This window comes from Pinus tabuliformis, chromosome 9 (assembly GCF_031772625.1).
Source record: "Pinus tabuliformis cultivar Carrire ecotype Pingquan chromosome 9, CPIR1, whole genome shotgun sequence".
In the NCBI taxonomy this organism is placed as follows: domain Eukaryota; kingdom Viridiplantae; phylum Streptophyta; class Pinopsida; order Pinales; family Pinaceae; genus Pinus; species Pinus tabuliformis.
Window position 1 is genome coordinate 510,221,092 of NC_142307.1, and position 23,314 is coordinate 510,244,405.

Below are 23,314 nucleotides of genomic sequence, written 5' to 3' on the forward strand. Positions count from 1 at the left end.
GGGGATACATCAATGCCCTCATGTGATGGGTCACTTCCTGTCAACATCCGCTCTTTATCCAGGAAGTTGACTTAGAAACACCCCTTGGTCCCTTTTTTCTTGCATACATCAATGGTAAGTTTCCTCACTCTCGGTGATAGGTTTACATCATCTTCCTTTGACAGAAATATTCTGTGTGGTGTTTGTCATAAGTTCATTTATTCACACCATACAAATTGTACTAGAGTACCTTGATAGCCATTAATATCATTAGTGGTTTCTCTCACATCCGTTAATGGCTTATATCATTAGACGATAATCAAATGGTGTCTACCATGTTCAACTCCAGCTCATTGATTCACATGGTTAGACTCATACATTGGTTGGTCGTGTCAATGAGGTAGAAGACCTCGGATCTAGTTTCATCCATCTGGGCTGTGATTTCAAGAGTAATACAAGATTACAATGTATGATGGCTATGATCATACATAAATTAATCCAGTTATGGGTCCACCATCAATCATTTGTGGACCTGTCGTTTGATCATTGTACATGTAATGTTAGATTATGTATTGAGTATGGGTATGCCTATTCAACAAATATATCATGATGTAAATGTATTGTAACAGATCATGATCTCGCCGGTTGTTCTTAATCTCGACTTGTCACAAGATAAAGCACTTCAGTCATCATCTATCATTTTTTACTTTGTGCTTAAGGGGGAAATCCGTTATAGTCCATTTTTTCACATATAGTCAATAGGCCTTCAATTGGATCAATCAAAATCTGTTGACGTCCCTTTCATCACCCTTGCACAAATTCCTAAGCACAACTCGTTCTAATACCTGATTTTTTCCCTAAAAGCACCTTGTTTTAGTCATTTTAAGGCCCAATGCTCCCTGTCCTCTTATTGGACAACATTGACTATTAGGTTGCCCTACTCTACACCTACACTGATCACTATTAGGTTTCTTAGTTTTGGGGGTGCGTTGATTCTATAAATTCAGGAAAAAAGAGAGAATTCTAATACCTCTTCTTCCAGAAGATTCCAAGATATGTTGTAACCATTTACCTCATATAAAAGTATTGAATCCTATCTTATCCTACCTTGGAGTTTTCATCCCCCATCCCTTGAGCTCATCCTCCCATCAAGAGTGGATCTCAAGCCCGGATTGGTAAAAGGATAATAATTCTTGAACTACCTCCTTCACCTATATATTTATTATTTATTACCATCCATGGGCAAGGGGTTACCTTTTGGAGAGTTATTCTACCCTTATGTTGCTAACATGAGAGGTATCTTTCCATGCATTAGGGTGATTAGAGGTGCACTTTGTGATAAGGAAAGGGCAAGTCAACTTGGAGGATCTCTTTTATAGGATCAACACCTATTTTTGGTTGTAACGCGTGTCATCGCCTCGCAACTTTGCACACCCCCCCCCTCCCGCTTAATATCGCTTACCACTACCCCCCCTTTTGAAATCCACTCATCCTTCTCATAAATACATCATCTCACCAATGGTTATCAAACCTCTTCCTATGCATTTCCTCTGCTAATCAATTCCTCCCACATGTCCATACTCGTTGTCATATGATCGTTACACTCCTGCCCATTACAACACTCCTGTTTTCCATTAATTCTCTCAAATCCCAATTGGAAATGGTTTGATCGTGAAGATAATTCATTTTAGTGTTATAAATAAACCCTCCATTCCTCTCCCATGACTCCCTTGATTTCATCGCCGTTGTTTGAGTTGCAGGTTTGAAGTCCATATTTTTACTCTTCCTCCCTATTTATTAGAATATGGCAGCAAAGAGAAAACACCAACCCTCTGGTAGCAAAACCCTGACTCAGGAAAATCCTAAAACCTCTAATACCCTAAACCTTGACCATATCCCTTAGCAGACCAGTTTTTCAAAATCGCTGATACAGAGTGTGAATTTGATATGTTCGAATTACATCACTAGCTAAGACAAACTTACCAGGATTCAAAGGATGAAATTAATTTATGGGAATCCTTGTTGCCCATTTTTATGTTCCCTCAAACCCACTTATTCCCTGATTTGGTCATGTGGTGTCAAGCTAGGTATAATCCCCTCCAAATAACTATTGTGGCCTAGAATGGAGACATTCTGATCTCTATCACACACGAAACCATAAAAAAATGTTTTTAATTCCTGAGAATGGCTCTCTTAGCCATTTATTTGTTGTTTTCCTCAGGGATTTATATCATAAACCAAATTTCCCCCAAAGAGCTCAAATTTTCGAAATGTTTCTTGTAGAAGATGCTGAGCTTCTGAAAAATAATCCTCCATATCCAACCTCTATGTTCCCAAAGAGAGCCAAACAAATCATCTCCCTAGTTTCTTGCATGTTAGGTTACCAGACATACCAATGGGTAGATGAACCTATTCTAGGTTATCTATCCATCTTCTCCAAAGAGAACAAGTCAACATTCATGTATAATTAAAGTTAATTTTTGGCTAAAAATATGCATGAACAGATTATGAAGATCACTATTGAGGGTGTGTTAAAATACTCTTTTGTACTGGTCCATATGTTCCTTTTTCAACAAGGAGACATGCTTCCAATAACTTTACATAAGAAAGATGATCAACAAATCAATCAATCAAATATACAATGGACCTTATTAGTCAAAAGAAACTCAACCGAGTTTAAATTTGCAAATTGCATTGACTGTTTCATTCATCCAGTTTCACAACTTCTTAATAGTCAAAGTGAATCTAGAGTCAATTTAGAGATAAAAGGGAGATGCACCTGAGTGACCAAGCCAAAACTGGAGACTAGTATATTTACAAGAATTATACATAGATAAGGGTATATGGCTATGTTCTAGCTCCTTATAAGCTACCTAAATATGTTCCAATGAGAATTTTCTCTCTGGAATATATAAGGCAAATGATTAACATGGGTGAGCTTCATTTTGTTTTAGGTAAGAGGAAGTCTCAGTTTAAGATCAAGTCCCAAGTGGGACCTTTTATATGTAATACCAGAGAATTTTGCGTGTGAGAAAACCCTAGGGTCTTGGGTTGAAAACCCCAACAGAGCAGAGGGAAAAAACCAACAAGAAATTCTAAGACAAACAATCTAAATGCTTATTCTACTGAACTCGGAAGAAGTGTCCTTACCTGGAGGTCCTACGTTTGGGTAGATCTCGCAGGGTGCAAACCCTCTGCTTCTCTTGATGCCTTTGAAACTTGTAAATTATTCAAACAAATCATATATAGTAGTATAAACAAAAATCATATTCATGATATATACATTAGATCATATAAACGAATGAACAATTACACATCAATATAAGATTTATAAACAAATCACAATATAGATCAATGCATAAACATGTTTTAATATCTGGAACAAAACAACATTTTTTTATTGATGTAAGCTATAAGAAAGATGGAAAACTACAACCTGAGTCTTCCTCCAGCTCCAAGTGGAAACATCCTCCGGATACGTCCTTTCCCGACCTCAACGATCTTCCTCCATCATCATACACAAGGATATATCAAGAAGGATGAAGGATATCTGAAAACAAGAAATAAGGGTTTCCTAAAGCTTTGGGGAGTGCACGAGGCACAAGGATTTTGTTAGACTTGATCAGGGATAAGTCAACTATAATATTAATATCTCATTTATTCTCCCTTAAGGCCTTCCCAAGGAGGTTTATTTATACTTCTCCAAATTAGCTTTTTTAGTTGGGAAACAGTTGGGCCACGGGCTATAGGAGGTGAGTAACAGGTAAAACCCGTGAACTCCACCCAGAATTAATGAAATTTATTATTTTTAAGTGTTTTAACAGATGTACATGGTTTGGGTATATGTTGACCCACATGTACACACTTTTATCATAGGGAAAAGTAGCATATAGGAAATAAAACACTGTTTTTTATATTTTGGACCAATTCTGGAAGGAAGGGTTTCCCTAGGCCATAATCAAAGCATTAGATCTACCAAGAGTGGTAAATGGTGCTATAACATATGCCCCCCAACATATGAGTTCAGAAGGGGTACATGATGGCCGAAATATATTAACTGTATAGAAGGAATCATGCCGAGACTGAGGAGGAGTTCACCAGAATTCAGCTTGCCAAGCCAGCAAAAGAGATCAGAAAAAAACTACTGTCTGAGGTGGGCATACCCATGCTCAAAGATAGTAAAGCATGTCAGAATGTCAAGTACAAAAGTGGATCCAATATGCATACAAGCATAAAGGAACTGATGATACATAATGGATCACCCGATCATTACCCAGAAAGTACATGTCTGAATATCACATATAAAGAGTTGATCAATGATGCTGAAGTATGAAGCTGATCACTAAAATAAAAAAATTGATCCAAAAAGAACTAAGTCAAATGGTGGAAAAAATGGTACTACACTGTAACTCGAGTTCCAACATATAGGATGTCACTGTAAGGAACTGCAACAGATAAGGTGGGTGATGTCTACTAGTAGAAACAGGAGAAACTAGCAAGTGAACCAAGAAATGTTGATGCAAACCTGAGGTCTTCACCGACCGTCATGGTACATTTATACACATTGGGAATAAATGATCTGACGTCGACCATGTGAGAAATCGTTTGATTACTGGTCATTGATGTGTTATCACTCAGGTTGTCCCTGAAGGTTAAGAAAGGGATACGGCCGAGGTAACCACAAACCAACTTTGGACTGCAGGTTCTAGACCACCTGCAATCAGAGAGGGATCTCTCTTTTAGATTTAACTTTGTTCGAAAGGATTTTAGGCTAGGTCTTGGGTTCAGGGGGTTCTTTGTTTTGTTTTGGTGGGAAAATTGATTCTTCAGGTGGAGAGGCAGTGTATAGTCTAAGTTTCTCGAACCATTGGGCGTGGAGTCAAGGAGGAGAAATGTTGTTATATTTCTTTAATCACAGTGAGGGAAGATGGAGCCAGATAGCTGAGGTCGATGAAACTTTCAGGTTTTATGGATGGAAGAGATGCCAAGCAATGAGAGGCAGTTAAGAATCTCTCAATCGACTTAACAAAGAAAGTAACAGGGCGCTACCTAGGGGCAGTTTAGAATCCCTAGGTAATTGGCCAGCACAGGTGAATTGGGCTAAATACAAGCCGGGAGGAATTCATACTCATAACCAATTCATTTATACGAAAAACACAGAGAAATAGCAGAAATTGAGCATAGAGAGTGTTTAAACTTATTCTAGGCTATTCTTTCTTCCTGCTATTTAGATAATGGAAAACACATAAACAGAGATAAGAGACACTTATTGCTTCAGGCCGCAGCGCAGGAATTCCATCTTCAGCTTTTCAAAACATTCATCAACAACAGACAGTTCTTTCTCCGAGCTTTCAGCAATCTTTGATTATGGAAAAACTCAGGTGTACAATGCGAGTCTCTAATGAAATTCTCAATTGACCAACCCTTAAAACTATACAGAGGGTGGTATATATAGGGCAAAACTCTCTGCAGAGTTTCCTTTATTACATCTTGACCTAATTAGGTCATAAAAATGACTACATGACCTAATCCTATCTAGAAATAAATGCAAAGAATGTCTCGGGCTGTGCTCAGGGCCGATGTGTCAAAATTGTTGAAAAGTGTGCAACAAGAAATGCTTATTGAGATTGCAACAAGATGATGGAGCTTAGTGAAAAGAGTCGCCTTCACTAAGTGGGCCCGCAGGCTATTTTTGGCGCAAATCTATTTTTAGACTATGTCTATTTTTAGACATATGGATCATGTCTATGTTTATGGATGATTGATCAAGTTGGAAAAATAGATGGATTTCTATTTTTGATGAAAGTGTGAGTGATCACAGTGTGAGTGATCAAAGTCTATTTTTAGACTGGCTGTCAAAAATAGAAAAGTCAAATATTATTATCTCACAATAATATTTGGACTATAAACTTGATCTTATTCTCTTGGAGCACTTCAGAATAAGCTACGGATGTGGTACATGCGGATCCCACAAGGAAATACGTGGTTACCTATGGGATGACTAATATTTGCATGCATGACTTCAGTTAGAACTCAAGTGAGTTGAGTTTAGTGGACTGGAGGTACAGTTGATGGAGTTGTGTTCAGTTTAGCTTTGTTAAACTGGTTGTATTTAGTCTAACTGATCAATAGACTAAAGATGAGTTGGGTGAATTAGTTATTAATTAATTCACAAGTTATTAACTCATAATGCAACTATAGAATACATCAGTTAACTCAGTTGCATGTCAGTGCATGTTCAGTTCAGCAGGGACAGGTGTTAGAGGATCAGATTGCTATCAGTTGTGACTATAGCTGTGCATGATGATTTGCACAATCAAAGGATTGAGTATGCTCACGTATCTTCATGATATTATAGCTGTTGCTCACGTCCAACATAGTGTGGGTGACTATTTTGCAGTGTAAAATCGAGTTTGGGAAGCTATTCTCATCAGTTCTCGAGCAGGTTTGAGCAGTGGAGGCAGGCAAGCAGCGGGAGAGATTTGGAGATCAAATCTGAGCTGTATTGTGTGTAACAGGTGGAGATACTTGTGAGAAGTATTATGCTTTGTATTGTTACATGATTCAATCAATATAATATACAGATAGTGTGGGGTTTTTAGCGAGATGCTTTCCCCGGGATACATACTGTGTTTATGAGTTTGATTGATGCTTCTATGTGTGCCTGTGGATGTTTCTGCTTCTGTAATTTGATGATCAACGTAGAGGAGATTATGTATTATACATGTTCCGCTTAAATTGTATGATCAGGATAATCTCTGTTGAATATGTGTCATATTATTCAAAATTTCTACATGGTATCAGAGCTAGATAATTGTAGAAAAAGTTTCTACATGGTATCAGAGCTAGATGATTTGTAGAAAAAGTTTCTACATGGTATCGGAGCTAGATGATTTGTAGAAAATGTTTCTACATGGTATTGGAGCTGCTTGATTTGTAGAAGAGATTTTTACAGGACATCAAGCGAGGATTGATCATCAGATCTACTATTCAGTCACGAATTCTAGATCGGAAGCAGTTGAGTTGGTTGCTGGTGGAATTCGAATTTGCAGCAGTGTTTTCTTGGTGACAACGCAGCAATGTCTTTCAACGGATTGCGATTGGAGTATGCTCTTGAGGGCAGCTCAAACTATATTGCATGGAAGGACAGGATGGAGGCAGTATTGGATGATAACGGGCTGAAGGAGTTCATAGATACGGATATCCCAAAGCCTACTGATGCTACTCAAGCTGATGCTTGGCAAAAGAAGATCGCAAAATGTCGAAGAATTCTGTTGGAGGGCGTGAAGGATCACATTGTGTCCAGCCTCCATGGAAAGGCTACTCCATATTTGATGTGGAAATCACTAACAGAATTATTCCAAAGCAAGAGTGATCAGAGGAAGCTGGCGCTCAAAGATAAACTCAGAAACATCAAATGCGAGAAGGGAGACAGTATTCCCAAGTATCTCACGAAGTTCACTCAGTGTCGAGATGAGCTGGGAAGTGTGGGGGTTACTGTCGATGATGAGGACTTGGTGAGCTTGGCTCTCCTTGGTCTTCCGAAGAGTTGGCATTCCTATCAGGACTCTGTCAATGGTCGGGAGAAATTGCCAGGATGGGAGAGACTTTGGTCGGATCTTGTGCAGGAGGAGATCAGGCGGAGCACCAGAGACGGTTCTTCATCCATGCAGGATGAGGAGAACTGTGCCTTAGCGAGTAAGGCGAGGAAGGGGAAGGGGAAGGTTTCTCTTTCCGAATCCAGTTCTTCCAATGATGGGAAGAAGGTTGACAAGGCGAAGGTGAGTTGCTTTCGTTGTCATGAGTTGGGTCATTATGCTACTAATTGCCCAAAGAAGAAGTCCAAGAAGGGATCCGGGGAAGGATCTGAAGGTGAGGCAGCCTCACTTGCTTCACAGTTTGAGTTGGACTTCCCACTCTTCGCATGCATGGTTTCATCCATGATGGGAAGTGGTTGGTTTCTTGACAGTGGAGCTTCTTTCCACATGACCGGTGACAAAAGTTTGTTCAGTACTTTGGAGGAGAAAGATCTCCAGATACTCATAGGGATGGGTAATGATGAGAAGTATAGTGTCTCAGGTGTAGGCACGGTTATTTTTCAGAGGGAGCATGGAGCTCGCCTTACCTTGACCGATGTCAAGTATGTACCAGGACTGAAGAGAAACTTGGTGTCGATCGCGATGTTGGAAGACAGAGGATATGATGTGGTCTTTACTAAGGGAAAGGTTTTCCTTAGACACATCATCACTAGACAGGTGAAGCAGATTGGTTCACGGGTCAAGAACCTGTATGCTCTTGAGGTTCAAGATGCATGCAAAGCCTTGAGCAGCAAGGCAACTGATGGAGACTTGGTGGTTGAGAGGGAGCGTATATTACCTCTCAACATGCAGAGCCAGAAGAAGTCTCAGACGATTGTGGAGGAGCCACGATTGGTGCAGCAGCTTCAGGAGGTTGTGGAGTAGCCACAACAAGGGAAGCTGAGAGGAGATCGAGTAGAGACATCTACTCATCCAGAGACCTCCAGTAGGGGGAAACTTCAAGCCAGGTGGGCTGAGGGATCGCATGCATCCATACCTCCAGGTAGGAGGTGGGGTGATGTGGATTGATTGTCCCAAGGAGGAGGGGCAAGATCCTTGAGGTACCCAACCTCTTGGATGAGACCTTGCTACGGGAGCCCCGATGTGTAGTAGCAGGAACTGACTGATTGGGTAGAGACAGATGCGGATGGAGCGGCAGAGAGAGCGACAGTGCAGGGAATCCCAGGATAGCGCATAGCTAGCAGGCTGTAGCAATGCGAGAGGCACAAGTGTTTTGCACAGTGTTAGGTGGCACAGAGAGGTGTGCAATGGTGCGAGATGCATGGAGATGTTGCAGTAGCGCAGATGTCAGAGAGGGAGCACTTGTCAGCAGCAGGTAGAGCTTCAGCATCAGAGGATGTTTCTATCCCAACAGGGAGGTCAGTTGGGAGGTGCAGTGCAGATGCAATGCTGGGAGATAGAACCAGCAGCAGCACGGATGCAGTCAGAGATCAAAGTGACAGAGGCTAGAGCAGTCAGATACTGAAGAGCACAGAGATGCAGAGTTTCAGTCGACAGAGGCAATAGCAGTCAAAGACTTTGATGACAGAGCAAGTGGACCGGCCAGATGTGTTGCATGGAGAACATTCCAGAGTTACAGGATCGGGTTTGAGAGGAAGCCTTTCTTGTTGAGAGGGAGTGTTGAAAAGTGTGCAACAAGAAATGCTTGTTGAGATTGCAACAAGATGATGGAGCTTAGTGAAAAGAGTCGCCTTCACTAAGTGGGCCCGCAGGCTATTTTTGGCGCAAGTATATTTTTAGACTATGTCTATTTTTAGACATATGGATCATGTCTATGTTTATGGATGATTGATCAAGTTGGAAAAATAGATGGATTTCTATTTTTGATGAAAGTGTGAGTGATCAAAGTCTATTTTTAGACTGGCTGTCAAAAATAGAAAAGTCAAATATTATTATCTCACAATAATATTTGGACTATAAACTTGATCTTATTCTCTTGGAGCACTTCAGAATAAGCTACGGATGTGGTACATGCGGATCCCACAAGGAAATACGTGGTTACCTATGGGATGACTAATATTTGCATGCATGACTTCAGTTAGAACTCAAGTGAGTTGAGTTTAGTGGACTGGAGGTACAGTTGATGGAGTTGTGTTCAGTTTAGCTTTGTTAAACTGGTTGTATTTAGTCTAACTGATCAATAGACTAAAGATGAGTTGGGTGAATTAGTTATTAATTAATTCACAAGTTATTAACTCATAATGAAACTATAGAATACATCAGTTAACTCAGTTGCATGTCAGTGCATGTTCAGTTCAGCAGGGACAGGTGTTAGAGGATCAGATTGCTATCAGTTGTGACTATAGCTGTGCAAGATGATTTGCACAATCAAAGGATTGAGTATGCCAATGAGTTTGCTCACGTATCTTCATGATATTATAGCTGTTGCTCACGTCCAACATAGTGTGGGTGACTATTTTGCAGTGTAAAATCGAGTTTGGGAAGCTATTCTCATCAGTTCTCGAGCAGGTTTGAGCAGTGGAGGTAGGCAAGCAGCGGGAGAGATTTGGAGATCAAATCTGAGCTGTATTGTGTGTAACAGGTGGAGATACTTGTGAGAAGTATTATGCTTTGTATTGTTACATGATTCAATCAATATAATATACAGATAGTGTGGGGTTTTTAGCGAGATGCTTTCCCCGGGATACATACTGTGTTTATGAGTTTGATTGATGCTTCTATGTGTGCCTGTGGATGTTTCTGCTTCTGTAATTTGATGATCAACGTAGAGGAGATTATGTATTATACATGTTCCGCTTAAATTGTATGATCAGGATAATCTCTGTTGAATATGTGTCATATTATTCAAAATTTCTACAAAAATTGAATGAATGATGTTGTCCTCGGTGGCTTGCTGCAGTGCTTTATGCAATAAATGGGTATGGGTCAATACTTCCTTGCTGTCCTGGTGCCTTAAATGTCTTGACGGTGATTTGAAAGCAAGGATGGGCTGATGCTTATCGATTTGATTTTCTGGGGGCTTCATCAATGTTCAGGTGCCTCGAGCCCCTAAAAAATCATGACTGACTCTTTCTGGTGTCCTTTCTTCCACTGATACTCTTTGACAAAATCTGGGCTGCTGATCTGCTGTGCTGCGTGTCTAATCACCAGTAAATGGCCGCTGTTCGGCCTCTATATCATCTGGAATTGTCTTATGATCATTTTGGTATGCTCTGTGAAGAAAACTGATCATTTGTGGGCCTTTTCGGGCTTCCTGGGGCTGCATGGAGCGAAGATTCCTTAAAGATTCCTTGAAGATTCTCCATTTCGGCCCAAAAAATCTTGCGATGAGCGATTTGCGCAAATCGCTCATAAAAAACTACCTCAGAATTTGATTCTGGGGCTCTGAAGTGCGATTTTCCCTCCTCTGCGTCCAAAAAAGGGCTGATGACATCAACATTGTACGGCGGGTGACGTCAACATGACGTCAGCATGGCGACATGGCGGGATGACGTCAGCATGACATCATCACGTACGGACGATGACGTGGCAGGTACGGTGGCGGGACACATGGCAGTGACGTGGCAGGAGGCCACGCAGGCGAGTGACTCATCGGATGACTGTACAGGGGGGGACGTGGGCTATCGACTGTGCAAGGGTGACGTGGGCTGGTGACGTCACCGGGCGGTAAGCGGTATGTGGCGCACCGCTTATGGGGGATGGTTGTTTCGGAGGGAGGGGCTCCGCCACAACCCGGCGCTTGACGCGTGGCGGGAGTACGGCGGAAAGACAGCCGAACTCCCGGACGTTAAAGGTTGGGCGCGTCAGGGATGAGGATGCCCGCCAGCTGTAGATCTGCGGGGTTGTGGATCGGACGGCTGGCGGCGGACGTGATAGGATATGGGGTTAACGGGCGGGAATATTCACAGGAATATTCTGATTTTAATATGCGCGGCGGATGGGTAAGGACTTAGGGAAACGGGTTTAAGGGGTTTTTACAGCGGTGGGTGAAATTTTACAAGGGAAAATGTGAAAACATGGGTTTTTTGGGGGTTTTTGGGGTTAAGGGAGAGGTTGCTAGCTGACCAGATGTCAAACTAGTTCCTCAATGACTCGGATGGGCTAAAAACAGTCCCAGATGGACTGAGATTTCCCGAACTTAGTAGAAAGTATGGCTATAATGCCAGGGAGGGGTATTTACATAGGGGGATTTATATATATGATTTTAATAGGGGAAGGGAAAAACTGATAGGGAGTTATATAATAAGGGTGATGAGAAAAAGAGAGATGTTAGTGAACTCCAGCCTGAGTACCTCCAACTGAAAAAATTGCCTCAAAGCAAAAATGGATTGCTTTATCAAAACTGGAACACAACAGTGGCGTTTACACCAGCCTACTCTCATGGATACTTTATGGCCATCTGTAGCAAATATGGAGCATTGCAGCATGCATAGCACGACATATTTGGCATGTAAAACTGTCGATCATGAAAGATGATTAACCTGCTGCAGTAGGAGGCTAACAGTGGCTCCACTTGGGGATGGCTTTTCCTTGTGAAAAGTCAAGAACAGCAGGTCAGACTACCTTGTATTCAATTGTTACTGTGTTCTGCAAATTTCTCTTGGCTGGCTGCCTTATTGATCCTACCTACCTACCCACCCTAACCAGCACTTACTTTGCTGTTAGGTGAAGTGAAATAACCAATGCAGCCACTTAAGTAATAATAACATGAGTGGGTTTTGCTGTTTGTGCTTGCTGATGACACCATCTGAGATTTTACAATTTGTTATGGCTTTATCAATTTTTGAGAAGATCAGGAAGCTACTGACCTCCTTTGCGGTGTTTAAATACTGTACAAAACTATCCTGCAACATATAAATACAATTTTTTGGCTGAATTAAAGAACTGTACAAAGGTTTAGGATCACTACCATGCCTTGGAGTCGGGAGATCATTGTCAACTTGATACTGAGCCTCGCAGCCTGTTGATGGCGTCGTGCACTGATCTCTTTCATTACTTTGCCTGCCAGCGGATAGGTCATTCGGTACTTGCAGAGGTGCTTGTAATCTATTACTATCTGGCTCGAATAGGGCCTGACTGATCTGTGCGGGCTGCTGGTCTTCTTCTTCTTTGAATAATTCAGACGGCTGAAAACACAGAGGCAGGGGATCCATTTGGATCATCTAGTCATATGCTTCTGCTTCTAGGTCCTCCTCAATCTGATATTCAATGGCTCTTTGGGGCTGCAAAACTAGAGGCGATACCTTTGGGACAGTATCTTGATTAACCTCCAGACAGTCAATAGCAACAGGTGGTGACACTTGATCATATATATCATGATAGTTATCCTTGATAAATTGGAAAGATTCAAAGCAAAAGGGTAAAGTTCCTTCACTGAAATGAACGCACTCTGCGTTTTCCTCCTTTTCTTCATAGCTGAGACGGGCACGCTGATCATTGGCTTCAGGTTGTTGAACCTGAATACTGCTTCCTGCCAAAATAGGATTTGATTCCTCTGCAAGGCTGATTTGACCATTAGGCTCATGATCCTCATCATACAGATCGTACTTGGGCAGATAGTTGAAAGAAGAGGAGCTATTATATTCACACAGTATATCAGGAGACTGCTCCATCATGTATGGATAGATGAATATGTCATCTGTTTTGTGGCAGGTTTGTTCGTGAATGTCACTACTTTCCTGTTGTGAAACAGATCTGTTCTGGTGCTCTAAACTTTCTACTTTCATTGTGATCAGCTGCATCATTTCCTCTGTCTTTTGTAACACACTATGAAATCTCTCTTCTTGCTCTGCTTTGCGCTGTTCTCCCCTCCTTTTTAGATTTTCCTCTACGTCCACAGCTATGTCCTGAATCTGTTTCAAAGTGGACGGGCATCTTTCTCTCAGACAGAATTCCATTTCTATGTCAAATGCTCTAGGATATTGCAATAGAGCTAAATCAAGGGGAGGTCTTACATTTAGAGGCATGGCTTGATAAACTTGATTGAATCTGTCTGAAAACTGCTGAACAGATTCATCTGGATGCCTTTCTAAATGGTTGTATTCTTCGATGAGCAAGAAGATATTACCTCTGATCATCCATCTATCAAGGAAAAGCTTGGCACACTGCTGAAACTTAGAGATGCTCGCCTCAGGCAACGCTTTAAACCAAGTCCTAGCTTCGCTTTGCAAAGAAAGGGAAAATAGTCTCAGACTGACATCTTCATCTTCCACTTCAAAGGTATTAAGATAACCTTCAAAATCCTGGATATGTTTGTGGACAGTAGTGCCATTCTCTCCATCAAATCTAGGGAGATATTCAGGATGATTTGCCGGCAGGGGACCAAGCACAGGAGGCAAAATGAGTGGCTTATATCTTTCAGGAACTTTACGAGGCACGGGAGTATGTACAGGAACTAGAAGACTGGACTCTATTTTTGGTTCCTCCTTGACTATATGATGATCTTCAACACCATTTGAAAGTTACTGCTCTGATGTGCAAGGAGGCTTTTCAACAATCTTTTCCAAAGAAAAAACACAAAAATCTGATATAAAATCCCTTTTAAAGTACAATATGCACAGCAAAATTTGGTGCAAGAGAAAGAACATGGTCTCTTGGATGATCATCCAAATCCAGAACCTGATCTGCTTATATAATTCCTTCGGGTTCATTTCTCCAGCAGAGTCTTTATTATGAGGATGGTGTGGAGCCGCCAGGTGGATGATGTAACCTTAAAGTGCCTGATCTCTGTCCACCGTCACAGATCAGAGCTGAACATGAAAAACCCTGAAGAAAAGGAAGACTTTCTCCAGAAAACGAGGCGAACTGGTCAAAATTAAGGATTCACACTAATAGACACATGATTCATCTCCCCAACGGAGTCGCCATTATGTTATCACTCAGGTTGTCCCTGAAGGTTAATAAAGGGATACGACCGAGGTAACCACAAACCAACTTTGGAATGCAGGTTCTAGCCCACCTGCAATCAGAGAGGGCTCTCTCTTTTAGATTTAGCTTTGTTTGAAAGGATTTTAGGCTAGGTCTTGGGTTCAGGGGGTTCTTTGTTTTGTTTTGGTGGGAAAATTGATTCTTCAGGTGGAGAGGCAGTGTATAGTCTAAGTTTCTCGAACCATTGGGCGTGGAGCCAAGGAGGAGAAATGTTGTTATATTTCTTTAATCACAGTGAGGGAAGATGGAGCCAGATAGCTGAGGTCGAAGCAACTTTCAGGTTTTATGGATGGAAGAGATGCCAAGCAATGAGAGGCAGTTAAGAATCTCTCAATCGACTTAACAGAGAAAGTAACAGGGCGCTACCTAGGGGCAGTTAAGAATCCCTAGGTAATTGGCCAACACAGGTGAATTGGGGTAAATACAAGCCGGGAGGAATTCATACTCATAACCAATTCATTTAGACGAAAAACACAGAGAAATAACAGAAATTGAGCATAGAGAGTGTTTAAACTTATTCTAGGCTATTCTTTCTTCCTGCTATTTAGATAATGGCAAACACATAAACAGAGATAAGAGGCACTTATTGCTTCAGGCCGCAGCGCAGGAATTCCATCTTCAGCTTTTCAAAACATTCATCAACAACAGACAGTTCTTTCTTTGAGCTTTCAGCAATCTTTGATTATGGAAAAACTCAGGTGTACAATGCGAGTCTCTAATGAAATTCTCAATTGACCAACCATTAAAACTATACAGAGGGTGGTATATATAGGGCAAAACTCTCTGCAGAGTTTCCTTTATTACATATTGACCTAATTAGGTCATAAAAAATGACTACATGACCTAATCCTATCTAGAAATAAATGCAAAGAATGTCTCGGGCCGTGCTCAGGGCCGATGTGTCAAAATTGAATGAATGATGCTGTCGTCGGTGGCTTGCTGCAGTTCTTTATGCAATAAATGGGTATGGGTCAATACTTCCTTGCTGTCCTGGTGCCTTAAATGTCTTGACGGTGATTTGAAAGCAAGGATGGGCTGATGCTTATCAATTTGATTTTCTGGGGGCTTCATCAATGTTCAGGTGCCTCGAGCCCTAAAAAATCATGACTGACTCTTTCTGGCGTCCTTTCTTCCACTGATACTCTCTGACAAAATCTGGGCTGCTGATCTGCTGTGCTGCGTGTCTAATCACCAGTAAATGGCCGTTGTTCGGCCTCTATATCATCTGGAATTGTCTTTTGATCATTCTGGTATGCTCTGTGAAGAAAACTGATCATTTGTGCGCCTTTTCGGGCTTCCTGGGGCTACATGGAGCGAAGATTCCTTAAAGATTCCTTGAAGATTCTCCATTTCGGCCCAAAAAATCCTACCGCAAATCGCTCATCAAAAACTACCTCAGAATTTGATTCCAGGGCTCCGAAGTGCGATTTTCGTGCCTCTGCATCCAAAAAAGGGCTGATGACGTCAGCATGATGTCAGCATTGTACGGCAGGTGACGTCAGCATGATGTCATCACGTACGGATGATGACGTGGCAGGTACGGTGGCGGGACACGTGGCAGTGATGTGGCAGGAGGCCACGTAGGCGGTTGACTCATCGGATGACTGTACAAGGGGGGTGACGTGGGCTGTCGACTGTGCAGGGGTGACGTGGGCTGGTGACATCACCGGGCGGTAAGCGGTATGTAGCGCACCGTTTATGGGGGATGGTGGTTTCGGAGGGAGGGGCTCCGCCACAACCCGGCGCTTGACGCGTGGCGGGAGTACGGCGGTAAGACCGCCGAACTCCCGGACGTTAAAGGCCGAGCGCGTCGGGGATGAGGCTGCCCGCCAGCCGTAGATCTGCGGGGCTGTGGATTGGACGGCTGGTGGCGGACGCGACAGGATATGGGGTTAATAGGTGGGAATATTCACAGGAATATTCCAATTTTAATATGCGCAGTGGATGGGTAAGGACTTAGGGAAACGGGTTTAAGTGGTTTTTACAGCGGTGGGGTGAAATTTTTCAAGGGAAAATGTGAAAACATGGGTTTTTTGGGGGTTTTTGGGGTTAAGGGAGAGGTTGCTAGCTGACCAGATGTCAAACTAGTTCCTCAATGACTCGGATGGGCTAAAAACAGTCCCAGATGGACTGAGATTTCCCGGACTTAGTAGAAAGTATGGTTATAATGCCAGGGAGGGGTATTTACATAGGGGGATTTATATATATGATTTTAATAGGGGAAGGGAAAAACTGATAGGGAGTTATATAATAAGGGTGATGAGAAAAAGAGAGATGTTAGTGAACTCCAGCCTGAGTACCTCCAACTGAAAAAACTGCCTCAAAGCAAAAATGGATTGCTTTATCAAAACTGGAACATAGTAGTGGCCTTTAGACCAACCTACTCTCATGGATACTTTCTGGCCATCTGTAGCAAATATGGAGCATTACAGCATGCATAGCACGACATATTTGGCATGTAAAACTGTCGATCATGAAAGATGATTAACCTACTGCAGCAGGAGGCTAACATGATGTATATCATTAACAAACGCGAGACTACTCATCTATAATGATGATGAGAGCCAAGGTACCCAGTACAATCTAACAAGTATGAATAAATGAGATGTAGTGAAACACTTGGAAGAATCTATCAATCAGGAGACAATGATATTTTCCCTCTCTCAATAGCGAAGGAATCTTCCACTAATGAATGCAAACCCTAAGGTACGGCCAAATGGAATCTAGATCTTTTTCCTAGTGCAATGAGTTGAATTCGATGGGAAAAGATCTGCTAGAAGGAAGGAATTAAGGCATCCTTCATCAATCTAGCGCGAGTGTAAACCGTAGGCCAATAATGTGGAAGGAATCAGATGAATAAAGATGTAGTAACCCAACTGAAGCACGTTATTGGCTTACACAAGATGTAGCTAGCACACGATAGAAACCCTCTGAACCAACCAATAATGAAAACTAACACAAAGGCAAGGAATTCACCAATAGGGTCAAATGGAAACGAAGGTACTACACGAATCCCCATGTGTGATAATGAAAGTTGATGTCAAACACAAGGGAAACCATGTATTCAAAGACCCATTATATTGATTGATGTTAAGCACAAGGTGACCTATCAATAATGAAAATAGGGCCAAGGTGTGGTTCTAGATCTACCATTAGAGCAATTTGTCATAGTCGATAAGAGAAAGACTTGCCAGTAAGAAGTCAATGGAGACCTTCTCAAACCAGCATGAGCAAAGGACCAACATAGCTGATGTGATACCGAACAAGACGCTGACAACTAGGGATGATCGACTAAAAATTAGGTTAGGGGACACCGTAGAGAGGCTGACTCAGGTTTACTTCCCTTGAACAAAAGCATGACTCGACTATGACTACATGGTAGCATATGATAACTTTGTATAATTTTGTCATGCAGGAGGCATAAGCAAACTATCAATATGATTGGAAGAGATAACCAATCAGATGAGTACTGACTCAAGAACAAGGTTAAGGCTCTCCTAAGTCAAACTAAAGCCCATACCAATGGAGGAAAGACTTATTTTTTGAGTGCTTTGTTAAAGGGTGACACAACTGACTCTAGCTGCCACCAAAAATGGAAATAATGTCCCGTTCCTGCTCTTTTTTGGGATATATAACTGTTTTTGTCTTTTTCATTTTTATGAATCCTGAAAAAAGAATAAAATAATGCTATGGTACAGTGGAAAGAACGAGTGTCAAAAAAGCAAATTCTCTAGTTCCTAGGAGGGGAACATTCCTATGCTCAATGCAAGGTTGCGAAACTAGTCAATGACGTTAAAAGGAAAGAGGCTAAGTGATTGCAAGGTTGATTTTGCAGAAGACATGGTCAAAAAGTGACTTAAACACGAGTCCAAGTGAATCCGGCTTAACCCCAAAAGGTGCAAATAATCAATATGCAATGCAGTAGTACAACTCAACACAAAGGAGCCTCTAGGGTATAAAGCCAGAAATTAGCGAAGAAGAATGAGAACGAGTCTCCAACGTACAAAGTCATGGTGGGACTAAAGAGGACTCTCGAGCCTAAGAACAAAAGTTCAACATGGATGCCAAATGACAACAAGGTACTATCTAGGGTGTCTATGATAAGGTAGGCTCTATCGTATAAGTCATGACACTTGTAAGCAATGAGAAGGTTCTGTGTCATAACTTGGTGGGGTCGATCCTAAGGCCAAAATGGAAAAGGAAACTGATAAATGCACAATGCAGGTGAAAAAACTAACCTATATGCCAGTTTCAAGAACCAATACCTGTGAGAGCGGATCAACCATAAAAATTTCCAAAGGAGAAATCTTCCAAGTTATATAGACATAAATAGGAACACTATACAAGAAGTTAATACATCCCATATATAAACTTAAGATAAAATCTTATGTTATAGAATACAAAACTTGAAAATGTGTACCTTATATGTATAATATGGTACAGGGAATCACGCAACCTTGTGCCTTATGTATAACAGTTCTTCTAGACAAACCCCTTGAAAGGCCCATGCCAACGGCTCCTTTGGTAGTTAAAATTAATGGCTTCAAAACATTCCTCCTGTGAAGGAAAATAAAACTCCAAGAAATCATGAGAATTGCAAGAATCAAAAGATGGAATTAAGGGGTCCCATGTCCCCATAGGAGGAATCACTCAGTCAACTGCTGGGACCAAGTCCCAAGAAGGAAAATAATAGTTCAAAGGATCCTTCTCGGAAGCAATTGAACATTGATGATTCAATGCCACATAATTTACCTGTGGCATGGTAGAGTCAAATTGAACAATTGGAACAAACCAAGGGGTATTCTGTAGTAAATTTGAATTAGGGTGGTGATTATTAGATGCAAGATGATCAATAGTGACAACATTCCAGTTATGAGGAAAACACATCACTCGAAATAGTGAAGACACCACATTATTCATAGCATAGACATAATCACACCCAAGTAGCATATTAAAGTCTAAAGGGTCATTAACCACAATCATATCGATTAAGACATCCTTCCCACCTAAAGTAATAGGAAATTGAGGAAGAACACCCATATCTTCACCAGGTCTTCTATCATAGGCTAGCAACTAACTATCAGTTGTCAACAAATTTGGAGAACCCAAAGATTTCCAAGTCAAGGAGGATATAATACTTGCAGAGGATCCTTCATCCACCATACATCAATAGATGTTTGTGGAATTAACTCCAACCTTTATTTGGAAAGGTGTAGTCGAAGGAAGATGAGGCTCGACAAGACCATCCCAATCAAAGGAGATGCTTCTAGAACTTGGAGGGGGAAAATTCAAAGAAACTGGAATTCCCCCTATACCAAAAGACTCTGTACTAGAAATCAAACAGACATTTTTGTTAGGCACTTCACCCCCCAAAAGAGGGTTGTAATAAGCTAGATATTGCATTGACTCAACCACATTAACAACCAACAGTTGATGAGATTGTTGAGAAACCATATCAGATTTAGGAGTAGAAGAACCTACAGACTCGGACCATATCCTTTGTACCTCTGGAATACTGAGGCCTAAATGAGTAAGATGGTCTCCCTTGCATATCTTACAAGGAAACTTAGGTTTACAACTTCTACGCTTACGTTTCTTATCAACATCCATTCTACCAGCATGACTAGCAGTGGTTGGTGGAATGTCCCTAACATGACTCACAGAGGTTAGTGAATCTTTTCTAGTATGACTTAAGGTGACTAGACATATTCCCCCAGCGTGACTTGCAGTGGCTAAAAGCTCATCTCCAACATGACTGGCAGAGGTTGATGATGCATTGCTAGTATGACTTGAAGTGACTAGACTTATGCCCCTAGATTGACTTACAGCATCTAATCGCTCATCTCCAACATGACTAGCAGAGGTTGGTGATTCTTTGCTAGTATGACTTGCAGTGACTAGACTTATGCCCCCAACGTGACTTGCAATTGCTGAATTCTCATTTCCAACATGAGTAGTAGAGATTGGTGATGCTTTGCTAGTATGACTTACAATGACTAGACTTATGCCCCCAGCTTGACTTGTAGTGGATGAAGTCTCATCTCCAACATGACTAGCAAAGGTTGGTGATGCTTTGATAGTATGACTTGCAGTGACTAGAATTATGCCCCCAGCATGAATTGCAGCAACTGAAAGCTAATCTTCAACATGACTAGCAGAGGTTGATGATGAATGGATAGAATCATTCTTCTTCTTTGTCTTCCTCTTTCTCCTATTTTAAGTCTCTTATTACAAGAGGGAGGAGAAAGAGGAATCCCATATTTCTCTTTGAAAGAATATGAACAATTAACACCCATTTTCTGCCCTTGAAATAAAGGATCCCTCTAAGAAGCATCAAGAACATTAGGAATATTCAGAGTGGACCACATCCAAACTGGTAGTCCAACATTCAATCGAGGAATATTCAAAGTGGCCATCAAGGGGGTACCAACATTTCCGAAGAAAGGAAAAGCACGAGGATCCCCATTTTTAAGGGTACCTTGGTTGGTCTCCATAGTAATATGGGCCATACCAAACTTATTCGAGGATCCTTCCCTTGCGGGAATGTACAAATGACTTTCCAAGGAAGAGAGGTGCACAGTCAAAACCTTTTCCCTTAAGGAGGAAACTCCACAACTTTCAAAAAGAAAGGTCAAAAGCCTTTCAAGACTGGCGGAGTGGTAGGTCAGTCACTTAGAATCTAAGGTCCAAAAGTGATAAAACAAATCCACCTAAAGCCAACTAAATCCAAAGAGAAAAGAGCACTTGACTATAAAGTCCCTAAAGATGCAAACAATCAAGAAAATTCCAAGTATTTCCGCTCTAGGTGATGAGGACCGAACACCAAAATACAAGAAAGCAAAGTAAGGGACCTTCCGAAGATAGTTTTGGATAATAACAACCTAAGCCTACTAGCAAAGGTAACAAAAACAGTTACGTTGACCTCTAGACAAAAGCCTTTTCCGGTGCAAGCACCCAAGCTTTGCAAGGGTACGCTCCATAAGTACTAATGAATGCGATGCAACGTCTGCCTCAGGTGCCACAGGATTCCCCTCTACAGCCACCTATGTGATCCCTAAGAAAGTCAAATATGGGCACCAGTTCATATCAAAAGCTGGGAAGAACAATCGTGAAGCGGGATCCAACAAGTAGGAGAGGGGGTTTCTCTCTTCGTTGTCTTCACTCTCCCTCGTTCTTAACTCCCAGTCATAGAGCTTTCTTGGTGTTTCTAATAACACTGGATTTCGCTCATTATTCAACTTTTATTTTTGATAACTTGAGCGGCCTTGGAGTGTTAACTCTCCAATCACCTATTCCAAGGCCCTAAATAACTTAAACCTCTTGGTGTTTGTTAATGAAAAATTAAAAAGTTATAGTTCTTTTTATTAAATCGCTTGATTTTAAAGGGTTGTTCTTTAAGTAAAGGGTAAAATGAGGGTGAAACTAATGATGTTGTGACACAAAAGAAATCAATAGAAATTTAACCACATGCAAATGAAATTATTTTCTTCAATGAAAAGGGATTTCTATAGAGTTCTACAAATAAACTAGTACAAGATTCTTTTTCCATAAAACACACTCCACACACACAAAATCTAACAAAAAGACTAAAATGTCTACTATACAAACTATCCTAATGCAAACTATAATGATGGTGCATGGACGCTCATACAAGAAGAAAATGTGTTGCTTTACAAGATCAACAAGCCAACTTGAAAGTAAAGAGAGCAAAAAATTCAATAACAAATTTCCCTCAAAACCAATAAAAACAAATTGAACAAGATCAAAATTGCTCAACAAGAAAAAAAAAAGAATCCACAAACCAAAAGCTTGGAAAAAAGAAAAGAAAAAGCAATGTTTTGTGTTTTTCTTTTAAGGAAACTAGAAAAACTTTTGATTATTAATAAAAAAAACTTGAAACGAGAAGGACTACAAACTCACACAAAATGATCCGAACAACAGCAAAAAACTTCAGCAAACTGAAAAAATGTCAAGAAATAAAAACTTTCAAAATTGCTAAAGAGACACTCAAAAAGCACGAAAAGAAACAAGGCCAATCAAAAGAGAAAGAAAAGCAAGGCAACTTGAAATCTGGGTTACAAACAAAATCGAAATCAATTTCTTGTTATGGAAAACCAGAACATCCAAGAACTTCAGACAGAAGCCTTGAACGCAAGACACAAACCAAAATCTTGCTCAAAAAGCAATCCTAGGCCAACTAGGCTTTTCACTGAGAAGGAGATTTGAAAAATAAACTAGCAAGAGAACTAAGTTATTCAGATAGTGGATGACCATAAAACAATAGAAGTCACCAGGAAGTAGACCTAACTGGGAAAAAATATTTGAAAAAACAATTCAAAAAGTTGTATATGCAACTGTGTAAAGACACAGAAGCGTGCACACGCATTTCTAACACAAACTCACGCATCGTGAGTCTGTTTCAGGAAACTTGCATGTATATGTGACTGTAACCCAAGAGAAAAACATATACAAGGATAAATTAAGAAAAAAAAAAAATCAAGGCCTGATCCAAAAGATCAGACTTGATGCCTGGGAAGCTAATGAGTCAAATAAAACTGTAAAAGCAAGCAATCAAGAAAAAGAAACCATGATCGAGAACAAACAACCCAAACTAGGAATAACAAGAATGTTATCCCCAACAAAGTCACCAATTCTGTTGTAGGTGAGAACACCCTAGGGTCTTGTGTTGAAAACCCCAACAGAGCAGAGGGCAAACAATAGCAAGAAATGCTCAGACAAATAATTTAAATGCTTATTCTACTGAACTGGGAAGAAGTGTCCATACCCATAGGTCTTACGTTTTTGTAGATCCCGTAGGATGCAAACCCTCTGCTTCTCTTTATGCCTTT